At 42.5% G+C, this 5,086-nt stretch overlaps 1 long non-coding RNA gene across 1 annotated transcript; it reads left to right on the forward strand.

Annotated features, from left to right (window-relative positions):
* Positions 1-6: 6 nt before the first annotated feature.
* On the forward strand, positions 7-4,087 carry LOC108447368. The gene is made up of 2 exons (XR_001862910.1): positions 7-539; positions 3,859-4,087. It is a non-coding gene; the product is annotated as an uncharacterized LOC108447368 (long non-coding RNA).
* The last annotated feature ends 999 nt before the right edge of the window (positions 4,088-5,086 follow it).

The raw sequence follows: 5,086 nt of genomic DNA on the forward strand, positions 1-5,086 counted from the left end.
ATAGAGTCGCTGCCATGTCCCGGAGCCTGCAGGCATCCGGCTCTGCCGGGATCGAGGAGCGGGGAAGGCGGGGCTGGAGAGACCTACCCCTGCTCTGGCGAAGCAAAACAACGTGCGCTTTCTGCCTCTTGTTTTTTTAGCAGACGTCACTGGCAATCCCCTAATTTAGGGGAGACTGAGTCATCACTTCTGAGCACCCAGACTCGCTGGTGCAGTCGCTGCTCGGTGAGGCCCTGACGTTCTGCTCGCTGGAGGGAGCGGCGGCCTGGCTGGGGACCTCCGCGTCTCAGCCCCTCTGAAGTGTTTTCGCTGCTGCCATCAGCTTGGTGTGCGAACGCCCAGAGTTGGGTTTTCGGGGAAGAACAGGCAGCTGTTTACCAATACTTCCAGTATCCTCCCACCCTCCAGTGGGAGACGTGCACCCAAATAATTTCTGAGGAGTGGAGACGGTATCATAGACCAAACCTATTTTGAACTGATACCAACCTGCTGTTTAGGGCAGATGTCAGAGGGCACGTTCTTGTTTTCTGAAGATCCGTGTAAGTTCTCCCGTTATTTTCTTCCTCTCATTTTCTGTTTCCGTGAGTTGCTGTAAAAAAACGAGCTGCTGAAGTAAACCTCACACACGCAAGATCTCAGGTTTTTAACTTACAAGCACCATGGCATCTAGGCAGTGCTCCAAGTCAGTGTTTCTGAACCTGTGTGCTCTGTTTTACTGTGGCATAGAGAGGGAGTTGTCTAATGGCAGCACTAGCCTGGGAATACCTATTCTAGATTGTCGGCACCAGCTTGGTAGTTAGAGCCTGTTTCACCCTTGCCTTCAAGAAGGTGAGCCACTGTCAGCAATTAAAGGTAGTTAACAGTCCCCTGGGTAGTGTAAGAATCCAAGCCAATAATTAACTCAGTAGAGGCAAGACATCTGAAAAGAATATAGATGAGTCCTAAAAAGAGTCATTCTTGCAAGAAAAGGTAATCATTCTAGACACACACAAGTAATTACACATGAGTAAGAAATGAATTTGTGAAAGTACCTGCTAATTTACTAAACAGGAACTTTTGTCCCTCCTCTTTATAGGCAAAAAAATTAGGAAGGGAAGCTCCAAAGTGCACCTGTAGCCTGCTAAGTTTCAGTAATCCACTCAAAAGTATTGATAGTTTGGATGTGCTGAGGTTAGAGAGCTTGGTATCATTTGCTCTTAAAAGTGCTGTCTACTAGATCCTCCTCTGTTAGCTTCTCATATATTAGTAGAAGAGTGACAGAGAGAAAACCATCATGGGACTTTGCAGAAGTCCCTGGGACAGGGAGGGACTGAGCTCACCTGAGAATGCATTTGGTATCCACTGTGAAGGTCCCCTTTTACAGCTCTCAAAGATGATGCTTAGTGCTTTGTATAGTGCTGTAATCAATTATATACATGTACCCAGAAATACCTATTCTCTGCACACCCCTCTAGGCTCAGCAGCAGGTCAGCCATTGGTTTAGGAAGCTGGGTGGGGGGGAGGGAACAATAAAATCAGGTGTATGTATACATCTCTAGGGTGGAAAGTTTTAGAAGGTGTGGAGCTGATGCCCGCTGCCCATCTCTCCTTTTCCTCCTTCTCTGCCTCTTATTTTGGCCTCTTGCCTCTGAACTACAGTAGGTGAGAGATGGGAGATTTTGAATGAAGTTTCAGATGTTTTTTTTTCATATTAGGGGCCCATTTCTTACCGTGGAGAAGAATTCACAAGTAGAAGTGAATGTCACATGTCAAAGAAAGAGACTCCTGGGCTTCATTTTCTTCCTATTTCCTATATTTGACTAGAGGATAAAAGTATCTATCTCTCCTCCTTTGGCTCCCAAGCCCCTTTGCTCTGTTTACAAGAAATCTTTCCTATTTAGAACCCCAAATCTCTGTGGTTTTCAGAAGTTTCTTGAAGCTGTTGCCTTACTAGAGATCTAAACTCAAGCAGCTGGAATCAAGGGAACTTATAACCAGATCGACAGCTTGCACAACTACTGTGTAATATACATACTTTGTGTGTGTATATATAAAATACTATCTACTTCATATAATATAAATGCTTTAGTAATTACAGTTGTTCCCATCATTGTGGTTATTCCAGCTAATCAGCACAAAGTTCAGAATACTTGATATGAGGAACATAGAATCCCAAACCTCTGAATATTCCACAAATGCAGATACTGCATAGCTGGTATGAGGAATTCTGTCTGCCTCCTTTCTCCTCCTCTGCCTTAGCTGAATATTGCTACATGAAATACTGTTTAATCATTGTGGCTGCATCTCTGTTTACTAGAAAAGATAGTGTCTTCTGATCGTTTATCATTATACTTTATAGTACGGACAAATCAGATGAGTTATTCCTGCTAATGAATTGCTGTTTCTGCACCATTTAATAGCTCAATCCCTCTTCTGTAGTTACATATGCTTGGAGGGTTTTTTCCTTGCTTGTTTGTCTATTTATTCTTTGTGAGGCTAAATTCATGCTTACGTGGATGATGGTAATAGAATTTTACAAGTCTGTTCATTTTGCTTGTAGTCGAAGGTTTTGAAACAAAGTAGAAACAGTTAACATGCAAGATGAGCAGAGCTGAGGTTTGCAAGTACGAAGACCAGCAGAGAAGTCACGGTTCACCCTTTCATGCACTATGCACTGGCTGTGCCCTGGATAGTATATCATGTTTACAGATATTTAGGCCAGAAATACCTGTTCATGTCAACAAATGATGGTGGATGAATGGATTCTAAAATATGGAGAACAAATCTAGTTGAGTTTGTCCTTTTCCTGCTTCGCAGTAAAGGCTCAAGAACTTTGTGAGCTTTCCACTAACATTGGCCTGCCGTTCTAAACGTCTCCTTTTTATTTATCAGTCAAGTTCTATTTAAGGAAACAGATATTTCACTGGATACACCTCATCTCCTCCTCTGCTTGCCCCAAGGCAGTTGCACCCACTGCCTCTTCTCACACTTGTTTTCTGGCTACTGCCATCTCTTTGTTGCACCTGCTGCACCAGTGCGCTTCCAAAGCACTAGTGAGCTTAAGCAGCATTACGCTGGCATAAAAGGTGAGCAAAAGATTCTGACTGGAACAAGTAAATGTCATTGCAGTAGAAGGCCAAAGCAGAGGTACATCTGAGTTGTCCCAGACTGTCCATGGAATGAGCACAGATCAAGGGCAACATATTCCATGGGCTCCACATTCCTTTAGTGAATTCAAGAGAGATACACCTCAACAGTTGGAAACCACTGACAAAGACACCAGTGTGAACCCTGGCTGAATTCACACCAACCCTCAGACTTGTTTCTGTCAACTGTGGTGCAGGACCCAAACACTTCTAATGAAAAACAGGCAATGTTTGTCAGAGCAGTTGGTGGGTAGGTTTTCTGAACAGTAGTAGGTGGTGTTAAAAGCTAATAGGCTTTTGGTAAGAGCAGGAAAGTTTATATGGTTCTTTATGTCCACCAGTGAAATTTCTTTTGCAGTTCTTTTGCAGACTCCCTGTCCCCAGAATTACTCTTTTCAAATAGGTTCCTCAAGATGATTTCTCTTTTATAAAACATACTCTTTCCTTTATGAATATTTGGTGGAATGTCCATTCAACATTTACAGTATTTCTGAGCCAAGCATTTGTAATAAGATTGAGGCAATTTTTAGTCTCCTTTTAAAAGTCACACAAGATTCTGAAACAAACCAATAAGCACCAATAAAAGGACTATAAAAGGTAAATCACAATGTGTCTGCAATTACAGATTATTACAGAGCACCAACAGAAATTCAGAACACTGCAGTGGATTTAGCTCATCTTCGCTTCTGGTTTGTAACTTGTCTTAATAACCTTTCCCCCTGTATTTTCTCAGGTTCAGCTTCCTTGCCAGGTTTCCGAACTAGAACTTGATGAGAAGGGCCACAGATACTGGAAACATGCTCTTGATAACAGCAAATGCAGCCTTTTTCCTCTGTCAGCAATTCTAACATGTTGTGGTTGAATTTTTTAGAAGAAAAATACAGCACCTTTAGCAGTAGGGGGAAACCTGTAAAACAGTACAAAGCATGTGTTTCCTAATAATAAAAGGAAATGAAAAATTATTTTTTAGCTTTATTCATGTATGATACAAAACATGCTCTGGGATTTGTACACTGATCTTACCTCTGGGGACAAATCCTATACTCCTGGGACTGGAAACTGGAAAATAGAGAAGCCAGGTGAGCCAAAATCCCCAAAGATCCTCCCTGCCCACCATAGAAATATTGCCAGTGCTGTTGGTGGACAGCACACACAGCTGTGCTTCTAACATTTTTCCTTCTTGATCAAGGATGGAGGGGAAACACTGCCTTCTTACACATGCAGATAAAGGGACAGAAAACATACAGACCCCTTGTGAGGTGTTCAGGAGCCACTGCTTTACTTTAGAGTTTCAGTTTTTAATTTAAAGGAAGTTTTAGCTGTAATGACTCCTAAGAGAAACATGAGAACATGACCTGACAATACTAAATACATGTGTGTCCCCTTGGAACAGCAGTTTACCTGAAGCTCGGGCAGACATGCCCCAGTGGGATTGTGACTAAGAGCTGTACTACTCTGCAGATCACATTTCCTCCTGGGTATTCAGCAAGTACAGAAGTAACAGGAGTACAGCAGGCCCAGGCCTGGCACTGATCATGTGTACCCTGGCTCCAACTGCTGGCAACCTCTGAAGGCATCTTCTACTCCAGATGGAAGCAAAGGTCTCTTGATGGCATAAAGTCCTTTGCTGCTATTGTGCCTCTCTGGTAGATGACTGTTGTGTCACACACGTGTCCCGCACAAGTCTCAGAGCAGGAGTAAGGGTACCAGGATAGGTGACATAAAGTAGAGGTGTGCTTACGGCCACAGACTGATTGATTCTGAGAATGCTGGTATTTTTAACATGAATAATTTATGGTTCTAATCCACCAGCATTAGTTTTGTTTTTATTTGAAATTAGATTCTTTTTGTACTTCAGTGCTTGAAGAACACTTTCCACCATTCCACTGGATGTATTCTACTGCATTAAATCTCAAGAACAAATGATGTTAGCTGTTTATTTCAGGCATTTAATAATTGTG

Source organism: Corvus brachyrhynchos, unplaced genomic scaffold, assembly GCF_000691975.1.
Source record: "Corvus brachyrhynchos isolate BGI_N302 unplaced genomic scaffold, ASM69197v1 scaffold83, whole genome shotgun sequence".
NCBI lineage: Eukaryota > Metazoa > Chordata > Aves > Passeriformes > Corvidae > Corvus > Corvus brachyrhynchos.